Raw genomic sequence first — 15,468 nt, 5'->3', positions numbered from 1 at the left:
GTTCCTTCTTTCTCCTTCAGGCACTCACATGAAGAGCACTGCACATCACATCCATCCATCACATTGCCCACGTGGGATACCAGCACCCAGCTCACACTTACTGCTTCTCAGGCAAATCACACCCATACCTGTGAGCTTTAATAGGAAAAAGCTCATGGATGAGAATCCTTAGCTAGGACAACAGTGAGACCAAGCCAAGATCACATCAACCTTCTAACCAGTAAGTACAGATTCATCCCACCTGCATTCAGCTACATCCACAGCAAATCTGGTCCATTTTCATCATGCTGTCCCACACTACAACGTCCCACTGACCAAAGATAGCCCTCCCTTGACACAGGACTGCTCCTGGGACACACCAGGTCACACAACAGCATGAGGCAGGTCCCAGCCAGCAGACCTAGAGAGTGACAGAGCAGGGGGAGGTGTTTGGGCCACCAAGCTTAAATCAAAAGGAAATTAATATATTTAGGAAACCCTTTATGCAAATTTCACATCCATTGGTGGGTCCCTCCTTTTCTGTCCAATGGAAACGACCCACCTCCACACCAAGGCTGAGCATTCTACCTGCGGAGCTTGCCAAAGATCATTTGTTGAAGATCTTTAAACAAAGCAAAACACACACAAAAAAAAGCTCCTTGTTCTTCCTTCCCAATCAACACGAGCACATCGGCTGGGCCCTGATTAAGATCCTCATCATGGCAGAGCTGCGAGCTGACCCGCCCTCATCAGGCTTTGTAGTTGGGAAAAGCTAATTCTGATGGCAGCGGAGAGGAGGGGAATTTGCTCTGATCTGCGGTGACCCAGACTTCACAGCCATTCAAAAGGAACAGCAACAGCCATTAAAAACTTCACTTTATACACTGAAGAGGCTCGTAAAGAGAGTGTGAATTCACAGAGCATTGGCTCAGAAAACCTATTCCCTGGGTGTCCCAGATTGCCTGAAATATGGAATAAAAGGGAGGTTCATATTTTACTTCAAACTTATTTCACTCTTCCCTTGTTTTCTCTGTGGACTGGCTAAAGAGGAAATGATTTATAAGGGGAAAACAAAGGGAAGCAGTTCTAATTAATTGGCCAAAACCATTACAGCTGCACAGGCATCCAGCAGAACACAGGGCAGTGGTTCTTAGAGATGCAGTACCACTGGAAGTTTCCCTGCCAGAACAAAACTAACCCATTGCCCTCAGTGCTGGTAGAGATGCAGTCACAAGCACACTGACTCCCAGACATTAACCCCACAAGTATCCCTCTTCCCCATAGAAAGGGATGAGTTGTAGGTTGTGAATGTTTTTTTAGCTCATCAGATGCTTTCAACTTGCTTGATCAGGGAAAAGTCCCACAGATGAACTGCAAGGGGAATCCATGGGAAACCTCCACCAGTAGTTCCTACAACTTCTTAGGAAGCTGAAAGTTCACGCACCAAAATACCTTACAGGCTCTATGGCGTGGGAGCACCTTCCTTAATCCCCTTGCTACTACATAAATAATGTATCTCAGCATGACAGAGATTGGAGATTTCAGCCCCACCGTGCTGTACCTGGCCTCAGTTCCCCACACGAGGGCACAGCCAGTCTTCCTTCCTCACCCGTTCACATCCTTCCCAAGGCTCTGAACACCTCAGCTGCCTTTTTAAAGCTAGGGGCACAGAGAGGAGTTTGCCCAGAGTCAGCATCAGCAGGGAGGCTGAAGAGGGTCTCTTTCATCCAGGCTGAATCCTTGCTCGCAGATCCTCCAGTCCCTCTCCAGAGAAGGCTCCAAGTTCAGGATGAAGGGAGCAAGTTCAGCTTACGAAATCTCAGTTCCAAGCACAGGAGATGGAAGCTCGACCAAGCACTCTTGCTTCATCAGAGCCTGCAATCCCACAGCTGGGAGAAGAACAGGGGGCTCCTGGTGTGCTACAGAGCCAGAGAGAAAGGAAAGGCTCTTTCGTGTCCAGAAATAATTGTGTTTGTTCTGCTTTCAGCAATATTATAGCCAGGAGAACGGGCCTCTGGGGAACAATAGATCACACATTGCAGGTGTCTAGTTTTAGGAGGGGGGAAACTCTCCAGTTTTCCTAACTGCGTGCCAGAAGTTCTCTAACTGAAGTTCATCTTGACCTCAGAGGGCTGGTCTGCTCCATGGGAGGAAACAGAAAGCCTGGGCATAATCGGAACAAGCTCATAATTAAAAGCACTTTAGCCTTTATGAGTTCCCAGATCACATAGCTGCAGTGAGGGAACTTGTTTTCATTTTACCTCATTATGTATGGAGCAGTGCAAAGGTAATGAGCAGCCTGGCATTTGCCAGAGCCTGTCACTTGCAGGAAGAGGGCAGCCAACACTGGAGCAGATGCAAACACACTGTGCAGCACACTGGTGTACCTCCCAGTTCTAGCACGCTCCCTGGTGTGCCTCTGCAGGGGATTTTTATGGGTAGTTGGTGTGGGGAGCAACTAACCAGGACAGCCTTTAAAACTGGAGTCAAGCAAGAGAGGGAAAAAAGAGCAACATGAAAATAAAATGGGCTTTCCCAGCTACCCCCTGAAACATCCTGTCCCCACACTCACAGAGGTGGTTGGGGAAGAAATCCAGGTTCTGGCCAGCTCTCCTACAGCAGCACACATTGCAGCTTACTGACTGTGATAAGTTTCAGCTCCTGCAACAAGTAAAACAAGATACTAACATTTGCCCAGCACTTACCCAGCGCTGAGCACTATTATTATGTGCCATCTGAGATTAACACAAACAGATTGCTTTGTGGACTCACTACTTACTGCCTTCCCTAGGCAGATATTCCTCGACGTGCTTAGAAAAAGGTCTCAGGACATGAACTTGCATTTAGCAGGCAGCATGAGTTGCTCTGCTATGGCCCCGTTTCCTCTTCATATGGGATCCAGGTGAGCCACGCTCTTTCCCTGATCATCTGCTCAGTTTGGAGCCAGGGCAGCCTCGGGGCTTTGTTCAGCCTCCCATCTCTGCCTGACATCTCCAGGAGGTGGTGGACCCCTCGGTAACTTCCCCAACCCTGCCTTCAGCCAAGAGATTCTGGCAGGGCAGGAATACCAGGGGGCATTTATTTCCTGCCACAAAGGGCTGAGGCACAAAGAGAGGCTTAGGGGCAGATACCTGAGGAGCTGCTCCAGGAAGCAGCAGAACAGCACTCTGTGCCAGCCTGATGAAAACGAGGATTTATTTAAGGCCAAGAACAGCGTAAAATAAACGGAAGGATAAGCATTCTTCTCCCATCTCTTTCCTGTGAGGCTGAAGCAGTGCGGTGTTGCTAGCTTAGGAGCAGCTGGCAGGAGCTGCAGCACATACCATCAGGCAGAACTTTGACAAAGCCCACCGCTCTCAGATGTGGCAAGCAGCTCACCTTACAGACAGGTGCAGGGAGGAAAACTCCAGCACAGTGTTCTGCTGACCAGCCTGGAGCAAAGCAGCTGGCGTGCTACCATACCCCAAATACCCAACCGAGTCGCACGTTCAAATTGTCCAAAGCAGTTCACGGGGACGAGGCTCACACAGATGTCAGGAACACCACGTTTGGTCCTGCAGCAGGATGGAGACAGCCCCACCAGCTGGGAGGTGGAGGAGACGTCCACCTGAGGGCTGAGGTCAGTGCTGGCACGGCCTTGCAGAGCAGCAGGGAGGGGGCCGTGCAGCCCTCTTGTGTTTGCACAGCTGGCTCCAACGTGCTGCTCAACCACCAACCGCCACGGGGGAGGGCGGGACATTTTTCTTTGGGATATTCATTCCTCATCCGTCTCGCCTCAAGAAGGGGGTTTCAAATGCTCCAGTGTACACTTGAGACAGCACCTGGGGAGGCCTCATCCCACGCGTGGGGGGAGGGAAGACGAGTTCTGCCAAGATGCAACTCCTGCTCCTCATAAAGTACAGTGCAATCGTGTCACGTTGTGATGATGGCTAGTAAAGAAGCATGAGTGAGCTAGGCCAGCAGCAGAGCCAAGTGCAGTAAAATCCTGCTCCCCCAGGCTGAGAAGAGGCTTGGAACCCTTGACCTCCACTAGGCAGGAGTGTCCATTACCCAGCAAGTCCACACCACAGCTTCGGGTTGAGGCAAGGATTGAGGCTCCCGGCATGCCAGCCCTTTCACAGCTAGAATTTCCAATAAGTATACCTCAAATCCAGCCTACCAATCCCTTACAGAGAGCAGGAAGAGTTGGGTTCAGGAGTTAGGCAGCAGGACTCTGTCTTGCATCCCACTCCTCTCAAGGAGCTTCTACAGACCACCAAACAGAGGAAGGACCTCTGGCACTTTGCACTGGGAGGAATCGTCCTTTGCACCTCATCACCAGCTCCTCCTGATTGAGCTGATCAGAGAAACCTGAAAGAGTTGCACAATCTCACCGACAACATTTAATTTGAAAGGGGTTTAATCAGCTGTTCGACCCCCTCACTTATCACATTTTCTGAAATTCCTGGAGGATTTCACTTCACACAACCTCAGCAGAAGGGGAATCGTTCACTTCACCTCCCCCAGCCCAACCACAGTCCTGAACAGTTCTTTGTACTGGATTTCACAGGGAGCGAGTGGAGCAGGGGTGGATTACCCAGTCTGATACACAGTCATAACTTTCTAAAACAGCGTTTCAAGACCTGCTTAAATCAACTCAACCGTGGTTATCAAAATACACAAACCACAGGGCGAAAACGAGGAGAAATGCACCTAACTTTTACAGAGCTAGGCAGCCAGCGAGCACAAAAATCAGACTTGTGTAATGCAGCTTTGTCTACAGAGCTGTACATCTCAAGTCACAGAGATTAGATTCCCAAAACACGAATCCCAGAACCAGCTCATTCCAAACCTGTAGGCAGCAAAGTGAGTTCCACCCCGTGCTCAATTTTCCGTTCCATGCAATAACACCAGCAACAATAATGCCTGCTAATAGTGTTATCCTCCAGCCCATCGCTGTTCCTTATCAAACTGCTCTGGATGTGACCACTGAGATGAGGCTTCTGTTACAGCACTGACAGAAAGGGGACTCAGGGGGATTAGGGTCACACATGAAAAGTAAAATCACAGAACTTATCCTGGCACAGACACAGCACAGCACAGAATTTACAAACAAGGCTGGGGGGACAGGCATGGGCTGCAGAGGGAAGAGCTGAGCAGAGCAATACCCCTAATCAGTGGTTTAGAGCATCAGCAGACCTGGCAAAGTTCATCCCAGGGAAAGTTCCACGGACTACAGTAGTCCCAGCAAGACACAGCCAAAATCTTTGGACACTGCCTGCCCACTACGGAAGCAAACATTTCACTTGTGGAAAGAAAAGTCCTGATTCTGCAATGTGTCCTAAGAGCCCTATTATCTGTGATTAATAAGGCATGATGCAAACACTTAGTTAAATCTGATTAGATCAATAGCACGCCATGAATCACTTCAATAGGTTTCCTATAATATTTATATATACTGCGGTTATCAGCAACATTCTAATGCAAAATGGTCTGCCCTGAAATTTATTTGAAAAAGTACCTTCTATACTCTATTAAAAAGAGAAATCCACTTTCTTATTCTCTCTTAGGGCTGAGTTAATTGGGCAAAATCTTGTAGGACTGCGTATAGTTTTGCAAAATATACATTTTTGAGACAGTGTGGCCTGTTTTACCTCCAGCCCTGCCTGTTGTACCTTCATTCATATTCCAGCTCCGGCCTCCCAGCCACGTGCCCTGCAAAGAAATGTTTCTGCTAGCTGTGCTAAGTGCTGGGAGGACAGAAGCAGAAAGCAGGAGTGCAAGAGAGATAGCATGGGGTGGGGAAGGCAGCACGCTTGCATGCTGGTTCCGTGATGACAAAAAAACAAAACACCACGACATAGATCTGAATTGGTTTTCAGGAACTCCTCCTGCAGTAAATCAAGGGAGAGAATTTACAACAAATTAATGAAACTAATTTTTCTGACTGGAATCATCATCTGTGAATTATCATGTCTTTACTTATTAAAAAAATTATCTGCGTCTTCCAAGGCATTAAGAATACATCATAAATTATAGCCCTTCATAAATAATTTGTTTCTGCCTGGGTTTAAATATAGAGGGAGAATAAAGAGAGCAAGAGGAAGAAAGAATACAGGAGATAAGGAAAGCATGGGGGGGGGAAAAGGGGGAGAAAAAGTACGAAGAGGAGGAATAAGGATGAAGTGAAGAATGAACAGAGAGAGAGGGGAAAAAAAAAAAAAAAGAGAGAAATAAAAACAGAGATATGTAATAAGGCCAGCTTAGAAAGGAAGGAAATGAGGAAGGAAAAAGGAAGTGAGGGGCTGAAAAGAGACAGGACAAGTAACACCACGTAATCTAGCGGGTCCATGTTAATTGCAGCTTGGAGAGCATGGCAGGAAGTGAATTACAATATCCAAGTTCTCTCCTGACTTTTATAAATGATTTCATTTCACTTGAGCTTGTTCCATGTCAACGAGCACAAACAGTCTGTCCAACAGATCTATGGAAAGGGAAGCCACTGAGGGAAGTGCACTTTGTCATGGAATAGTGACAGTATTTGCAGGAAGGGACCCTGAAATTTGTAAATGACAACAGAGAGGTAACGGCAAGAGCTAAGGGCCAGGGTGACACAGCTCCCCCACAGCTTACCTGTCAAACACAGCTGAACCCACACCGTTCAGGCTTGTGCTGAGGAATCCCTGCAGCAGACTGGCCTGCAGACCTTGCCAGAGCAAAGCACAACTGCAAAGGCAACAATATTCCTGGTCAAGGAAGAGGAAGCACAAGCACTGTCTTTAATCTGCTAAGCTCAGTTGCGCATTGAGAAGAGATGCAGTGCAATTGCACTGATGAGGCTTTCCTCCAGGCCAGGAGGCAGCTCAACAGTGCAGGCTGCATCCCATCCCCAGCATGGTTTCTGACCAGATATCATAGAATAGCCTGAACTGAAAAGGCTCACAATGCTCATCCAGTTCCAACCCCCTGCTATGTGCAGGGTCACCAACCAGCAGACCAGGCTGCCCAGAGCCACATCCAGCCTGGCCTTGAATGCCTGCAGGGATGGGGCATCCACAGCTCCTTGGGCAACCTGTTCCAGTGCCTCACCACCCTCTGGGTGAAAAACTTCCTCCTAGTATCTAACGTAAATCTCTGGTATCATCCAGGATACCAGAACTCAGCACTTAACGTTAACACCCTGCTAGGAAAAGCACGAGTAGTCTTTAACACTTACAGAGAGCTTGTTGTTCTGGGCAGAGGCTGCAGAAGCACAGAAGCAACCATCCAGATTGCTGTGCTCAGCATGGCTGGAGCAGGTCCTTTCTCAGCCAGACCACAGCCAGCCTCAGGAAGATGTGTTCCCACCTCCGTTCCATTGCCAGGAGGGCAGATGTGCCATCTTCATCAGCTGCGCCCCAGGCTTTCTGCACAGTCATTATGGTGGCAAAGAACAAGTCTTGGCTTCCCCGTAACATTTCACAAGCAGTCACAAGCTCACCTTGAGACAGCCAAAAGCCACGCGGTCAAACTAGAGCAGCACGAAGCCCAAGACAACTATTTCACCTCTTGGCAAAACTCATTAGCTCAGCACCACAGAGCTGCAGCTGCGTGATTTCTTTCTGGTCAGCTCAGAGCACAAGCACATATCTGCATCTCCAGCCATTCCCCTTCCCAAGTCTCAGGCCAGCATCCTTGCTCAAAAACCTGGGTTGTTTCATCCTCGCTGTTCTCTACACCCAGGATTCAGCTTTGTCAGCAACTGTACAGGCGGGCCCAGCACGGCAGCAGCTGGCCCACCTTTGTGCCCAGCTTGCCAGGGGGTTCTTCTAAGGGGAGCTGAAGGATGGCCATTTCTAGGAGCATTTGGAGAATAAGCAGAACAGCAGCTGTTTCCCTGTCTGGAAGCAGAATGGCTCTGATCTTAGCCTGTAGGAGACAGGACAAAAGGAGTGTGTTCCTTGTTCCTCCAAGTCAACGTGACAAGCAGGAGATGTAGGCCCAGGAAGTCTGCTCAGCAACTATCAAAACCAGCGCTTCACAGGCAACAGCAGATACAAAGGCACAGCAGGGCAGGCCCCAGAAAACATCAGCCCAAGCAAATCTCTCTGTCTCTACGAGAAGCCCTGACTAGTTGATGGCCTGGCCATCATATCACACACTGCACATTCCCCCAGCCTCAAACACTGCAGCACAGCTCTTGCCACTCCTCAGGCTTGCTCAGCCCAAGGCTGCGAATAGCTTCCCCAGCTAATTTCATCATTGGCACAACAGCCTGGCAAGGCTCAAACTGCAGTAACAGGGACTAGTGCCAGGTTCACTGCCTCCAGCCCCTGCTCAGAGACCCGGAATGCTAAATCAAGTCATCTAGGTGTACAGTGAGATCTTGAATCCTGAAGAATGCATCCGATAAACATGGCACAGGAAAGAAGAAGGGAAAAAAAAAGAAAGAAAGAAAGAAAGAAACAGCCTCTAGTAGGAAAAAAAAGAGAGAACTCAGCTTCATCCCTTCCTGGGGAAGAATTTAGCTGGGTGAATGACTTCCAGTGGTTCCCCACAGCCCTCCTGCCTGCCCTCTAGCCAGCTGAGAGCCAGCTGGAGCTCCCTGCAGCACCCATCTCCTCCCCAGCTTCCAGACAGCCTCTCCCAGCAGCACGATGCTCGAGCAGCACCACAGAGGCTGTTCTCAGAAAAACCTCTTCTTTCTCTGCCCAGAACATCTGTGCTTAAGCCTGCTCCCACTGCTCCCTGCAGGCACTGGGTGCATCACTCAGGCTTTTCACACCTCCCTGAAAGTGCACAGCTCCCTTATGCTTCTGACTCTAAAATAAATTTCACTATGGAAGCTGCAGCATAACCTGAGTGTATCCTTTGCTCCTCTCCATCCAACTACCTCTCCTGACCCCAGAGCACCTCTCTCAGGAAGGATTGCTCTTCCTTGCAGGTCTCCAGCCTGGCTGTGAGGTCCCATAGCCCTGTGCTGCTGTGGTGATCCTGCTACCTGTTAACCCTCACAGGAGGTGATATTTCACCAACTCCCATAGCTCAGGATGGAGGCCGGTGATGACTGATAACAGAAAAGCATTTCCCAGAATCGTCTCCAGTTGATTTTAGGAAGGGTCAAAACACTTCTCTCCACCTTCGTGCATCCAGCATCATCTCTGGGAATATTCACCCCCCTTCTCCTTGATTCACTTCTTCCTGCACTCTGCATATTGCCCAAAGACTCAGCAAAGCATTCCGTTCCACCCTGTTTTGGGTACCCAGTTCAGAAAGTGGGATTTCTATTGCCTTTCTGAAGTAACAAGTGAACCCAGCCAAGTGTGAAGCAGGTCACTCCTCTCCTTCACAGCTTTTCACGCCATGTGTTTCGTGTCAAGACCATGACAAGAGCTGGACCCTGGGGACGATGGAGGAGCCAGCTGCAGCAGCCTTTGTTTGCAATGCAGCCTCACTACTGCACACGCCTCTGCGCAGCCCCTGCTCCCTTCCCGAGCCTCCAGCCAGCACACATCTGCCCCGCAGCAGGCGCACGGTTCCTTCCTCACCATCCGTGAGGACAGAGAGCCAGAGATTTATGTACTCCGCGATTTTATGCGCTCTCAGGAAAGCTGTGCAGGGAAAACTTCGCCACTCGCAAAAGCCTCCATCTGTGAGTTTATTTATCCGTGCTGGGAAGGCTGTTGATTCTGTTTCTGGGTGGAAACTACACTGGGATCACGGCTTAATTGTATTGTTTGTTGAATTAATTGCTCTGTTTGATCAGTCTGTCTCCCGTAATGCCTGGGAATTAGACATTTCTGCTGAAATGTGGGAATGGAAAAGCCTGAAGCTGTTTCTCCTTGGTAAATGAGCACAGACTGGCATGCAGTTAGCAAAAAGGACCATTGTGGGGACAGCACATGAGTCGCCCAATGCAAATATTGTTGCAAAAGAATGTGCTCCGTGAGGTTAAGCATCCTGGGGAGAGCATACAAGCCAAAGGCAGAGAAATACGTGGATGAGTGGTGTACTGGTTTGGCCTTTTGTTTCTTTTTCCAGCTGACAACTGCATTTTTATAAAGTCCTCTGGGCTTTCTTTGTGGCTGTGATCATTAAACTGGCACACAAATATGACTAAAGCCTCTCCCCTGCTGCACCTCAACAGACCAGTCACACAGCAGAGCAGCAGTCCTGTCCCTGCACCCTTTTCTCTACCTTCCCACATGCTCCAAAGGTCAACACCCACATGATGACCCCAAACCACAGCAAGAAAAAAACAACACAAGGGGATCCCGGGGGAGCAGCACAATTCACTTTGCAAACTCCTCCTTCCCATCATGAGGAAGCACAGCAGGGACAGGGCATTTGAGCTCAGAGCATCTTGCTGTTGCAGCTGGAGCAGAGGAATGATGTGGCCAAGGAGCCCAGAGACCATCCTGCAAAGTCCTGTGCCTGGCCAGCACTACTGGGACCAGCATAGCCAAAGGGATGCTGCTGCCAAGGCTTACCCTCACCGCACAGTACCCTCATTTTCAGTGGATTTTCTGAGTCACCTGATAGGATCATAGCATCGTGATATCTTAGAATCCTTAGAGTTGGAAGGGACCTTTAAAGATCACTTAGCCCAGCTCTTTTGCAATGAACAGAGATACCATAGCTACATCAGGTTGCCCAGAGCCTGATCCAGCCTGGCCTTGAAAGTCTTTAGGGACAGAGCATCCACCACATCTCTGGGCAACCTGTGCCAGTGCCTCACCACCCCCACTGATGAATCATGGAACTCAGGACAGACAAACGCTTGGGATTATTTCCAGATTGGAATGCTTTCCCTCTCTGTTTCATTCCCAACTTGTCATTTTTTGGTTTTTTTGGGTTCTTTTTGTTTTTTTTAATCTTTTCCCTTTTACATTTCGCCAGCAAATATCCAGCTCAGCTGAACTCCTGCCCTTTTCACACTCCTTTTTTTCCACTTTCACAATCACGACACGCAACTTTTTAGGTTTCATTCCTGCCTCTCCCACTTCCCACACACACTTCCTTCTGCCCAGTGGCCTTTGAATGCAGGACAATAACTAGTGGCCGTGTCTGACATGGCATTTCCCCTCCACAAGTTTCTTCATTTCCCTTCTTCCTCTCTGCAAAATGAAACCAGCATTAAGTCTCCTGGGGTCACTGCTCTTCCACCAACCCTGACTCAGAGAGGACATTAGCCATTACTGTCCGTAGAGCCTGATTCACCCAACACAAGAACCAGGCACTAAGGTGATGATGTGGTCAACCAGTTCATCATACTTCCCACCATATCAGCAACATCCAAGATAGAGAGTGGCCTGATTACTCCCACTAACTGAACACCCCTGTAGAGATTAGGGAGCCAGGAAAGCGAGATTGCTGAAGGGTCGATTTTCCAGAGCCAATCCTGCCCCATCTCCTCACCTCTGCAAAATGGAGATGTCCCTTTGGTGGCAGATTGAGCTGCTGGAAATAGCAAGATATTTCCATCAGCAGATCTCCCGTGTCTGAGGCAGACCCATCCCTCGCTGATGAGGAATGAACACCGTGTCTTGTAGGGGTGCACGTCTCATTCTCTATTTCTCTTTTCTCCTTCATAAAGCTGTCAGGCCAAAAATAACATATTAGTGGGAAAAAAAAAAAGAATGGCAGGTGTAATATAATAATGTGATCAGGAGGCTGGGGGAGTGCACGTTCCTGTCTGGCAGTCATGCCAAAGTATTTCCACAATGGTGACGAACAGCTACAGAGCAAAAGTGTCCATCACTCATTCTTCACACCCTTTTCTCCCACTGCCCTGTGCGTCCCCTCAGACGTAGCAAACGAGATGATAAATAAGGAATATTTACACTGCATATTTCTGCTCTCCGTAGCCACCTACGTTTGATGCTGCAGGCAGACTGCAGACCCAACAGCCAGGACTGGACGAAGATGGCAGGAATGGCCAATCCATGCCAAGCTGCAGACTAGGCTCTCCCATGCCCACAAGATGCACAGAGAAATGACATGCTAGATAAGACAAGCACAAACAGTGTTTCCCCTGGCTTCTATCAGGCTGTGAACAAGCACATACACAGAGCTGTGCCAGAATTAACCCCTGTTCTCTGTCCCTTAGGGACAAGCTCCTTCCCATCAGGAGGTGCTCGGGGAAGGTCTAAATCCAAAGTCTTGGCAGAGTCTGCAAAGCTGTGTCCTTCAAAGCAGGCAGTGACGCAAAGCCACTCAAGAAGCGTTTGGACAATCTCTCAGAAATACTGTTTGATTTATTCTGTTTGATTTATGGATGTTTCTGTGTGGAGGCAGGAGCTGGACTCCGTGATCATCATTCGTCCCTTCCAGCTTGGGATGTTCTGTGATTCTGTGATTCTGTAGCCCATTCACCAACACAGGGACACAGCCAGATAGAACAGGCTTGAAAATCCAGTAGGCTGGAACAGAGCTGGGGACAAAACATGGGGTGACCAGCTCTGGGTGTCGAGGCCAGGAGGGCATGTTGTTACCACAAGGTTTGGCTAGTTAGCCCATGCCTGGCAAAACATCACCCACGGAAAACAGTGTCTTTGGTGGAATTATAGCATATCTTTTACACTGGTATCCAACACTGCCTGAATGATTTCCAGTGGGGGGAAAACTGACCGCATCTCCTCACTGTTCTCTTCCAGCATCTAAATCCATCTTCAGCTTGCATCGCTGGGTCCCACTCTGGCAGCAGCTGGCCAGGAGCCCCCAGGTGCCATATCCTCTCACATGCCTCCTACACCTCCAGAAATGGCACTGCGCATTTCAGCACTTTCCAAAGAAGACCCCCAGGGCACAGCACTATCACATTTCACAGTAGTGCACATTTTCCATCCAGGAGCTCTGCCTAGAACAATGACGTTAATTGAAATGGCTACAGAAGTGCCAGGGCTGAGATCCAGCACTGTGACCTGTTCTGAGTATAGGCTCCTCCACGGCCGGTGCAGACCCACTGGCTCTCTGCCCGCTGCGGAGAAGTTCTTCTTTGCTATTAAATATTCTCCCTCCTGCCCATTCCTTTCCATTTCCTCCATCCCATCACCACAAACGCATGTCCAGAGGAGCTGACAGGCAGGAGCAGGCCCGTGGCCATCTTGTCTGATGTCCAATTTGGGGACGTGCCAGGCTGAGGTATGAGATCCCCACCGACAGCACATATGCAAATCAGCTCTCCTTCTGCAAACTCTAATAGCCCAAAACCGATTTAACTCTTTGAACAAAGTGTAAAAATCCCTTTCAAAACGCCTGCGACTGTTCCAAGAATCCTGGCTACCTTTGATATGCAAATGCAGACCCAGCCTCCTTGTGCAACTTGCCAAGTTCTTGATTTCATTTTCTTAATTTCATCCAGTAGCACAGTTTTGCACCGTCTGCATGGAAAAAAAAAAAAAGCAAAGTGTTTCCTTCAGCGGTTGCTAATTAATTAAACAACCGGTCCCTTCCCTTCTTTGTGTTCTATACTGCTCATTTCCAACCTGGTCGGTCATTGTAGGCATCCAAGGCACCGGCGAAAAGTAACGAAGCAATAAAGTGCCTGTGATGGCTCTTCAATTAGCTGTACAAGGACGTGCACCATCACAGAAAAATGCTGCTTCTCCTAATGAGAGCTAACGAACCCGTACCTGAGGGACTCTGCGCTAGGATCAAAGGAGTCCAATCAAAACCTCTGCAAATTCCTGATTAAACCACACAAAGGAGGGGAGGAAGGCACCAAGTCAGATGCTGAAGAGATAATAAAATTCCCTTCCACTTTTCCCTTCTAGAAAATGGTAAATCTAATAGGCATGACTAAGCAGCTACGAGGGAAGACATGAACAAATTTGTAAAGCGAAGGGGAGTTTAAAGTTCATCTCATTTTCCCCTTCTGCAACATCGTCTGCAATCATATTATGATTTAAAGGCCACCTTTCCCCCAGTGGGAAACGGGTGAGAAGGGTGTGATTCAATTTTGCATACCAAATATGATGGGAGAAGGAGAAAGGCCAGGAGGCACTAACTGAGCAGCTGCATCCCTTTGGCACTGTTAAATGCTTGCTGCTTTTCCCTGTTCTTGTGGGTACAGGAAATAATAATAATAATAATGGCACGGTGGCATTTTCTGTCTGAGCTCGTACATGAAAAGTCTGCACCTTTCGCTGCTGGGAACAGAGCCAGAACAAACCCTGACCCAACCAACACCATCCTTGTGAGACCTCATCTGCCTCAAGAAACCCCTGGAAGCCAAATGACAATCCTGCCCTTTTCCAGAAGCTGTTACCGTTCCCTACTGCATTTCCAAGCTCACCAGACAACTGTCACGCTGCTGCTGCCTTACACCTTTCCCTCTTGCCAACAGGATTACAGCATGCAGAGGTGGCAGCCAGGCCGTGTCACTTTGAGAGAATGGGAAACTGATCATCCTGGAGGCTGGAGGGGAATGAGGCAGAGCCCTGAGCCATGCTGGAGCATTGCAACCCCAGCTGTGCAGCTATGTAACGGCCAGCTCCCAACCCCAGCCCCATACCAGGCCCTCCTTGGGGACACTGAGAAGTCACCTGGAGGGCAGGCATGGCACAGAACAGCTCGTGCTCCCTGGCCCCACGCACCTGTATCCTCTAGTTCAATGACATGTCATAAAGGCAGAGAAATTCCACAATAAACACAAACAGATCAATAGCATTAGAGCTACCCTTAATAGCTGCCTCAGGCTTTTCATACTACACTCTCGAAAATGTCCAGTAGTGAGTAATTAATGACCAAGCCAAGTAATTACTTTCTTGATTTTTCTCAAAACTAGAATTCACCGAAAGAACTTGGAGCTTTACCGGAGCTACATAGCAAATTAATTCAGTAAGTGCTGATATTACAAGTCTGGGCTGCCTGTTAAAAAACAGCACTGCTATAAAGTCTGTCTTGGCTCCCCGTCTGATGTAACCCTTTATATGCTTCTCCAGCTCTTGGTGAGAAAGCAGCTCAACCCTGCGTGGATGTCAGCCCTCAGGTTTCACTACAGTGACCTTGGGCCAGGCAGGAGATGCTGTGCCTGAGAAATGCCAGAGCTCAGTCTTGCTGTGCCCATACTGACCCACTGCCATGGAACGAAGTGCTCACAGAGCCCTTGCACAGACTGAAAACTTGGGCACAGGAACCAGAACTGCTCTCTGGGGATCCTGACCCAGCGCTGGACCTCCACAGGATCCCTAAGGAAGAGCAGGATGAGCCACTTGAGTTACCTGTTACTGTGGCTCTAGATGTACTCTGGGGAGAAATAAGCACAGAACCTCCTATAGGAGGTAAAACATGAACTCACATCTTCCAGAACCTCTGCCCTTCATCACCCAGCCCATCCTTGGCACTGCACAGCATCTTGGACACTGCTTCCGAGGCCAAACTCTGAATTGATCCTTGATTTCAACCATCTGCAGCACGAGATGTTAACAAAATGCCTTGTAATTTCATGTGCTTGTGTGCATGCATGTACGTGTCTGCGTGAGAAAGAATACCAGTCAATAAGCAAATTACTGAAGTAATCCTTCTATC

General features: G+C 48.8%; 1 long non-coding RNA gene across 2 annotated transcripts; it reads right to left on the bottom strand.

Annotated features, from left to right (window-relative positions):
- Positions 1 to 12,082: 12,082 nt before the first annotated feature.
- LOC149916563 (uncharacterized) lies at positions 12,083 to 14,599 on the bottom strand. Of its 2 annotated transcripts, none has more exons than XR_016469413.1 (3): positions 14,453 to 14,599; positions 14,234 to 14,355; positions 12,083 to 13,319 (listed from the first exon to the last, which is right to left on the bottom strand). It is a non-coding gene; the product is annotated as an uncharacterized LOC149916563 (long non-coding RNA). The 2 variants fall into 2 exon arrangements; XR_016469412.1 differs by having other exon boundaries at positions 14,484 to 14,599.
- Between the last annotated feature and the right edge of the window lie 869 nt (positions 14,600 to 15,468).

The sequence above is a fragment of the Phasianus colchicus genome, chromosome 10 (assembly GCF_987193195.1).
Source record: "Phasianus colchicus chromosome 10, bPhaCol1.hap1.1, whole genome shotgun sequence".
NCBI lineage: Eukaryota > Metazoa > Chordata > Aves > Galliformes > Phasianidae > Phasianus > Phasianus colchicus.
This window is presented reverse-complemented; position numbering and strand designations above follow the sequence as displayed.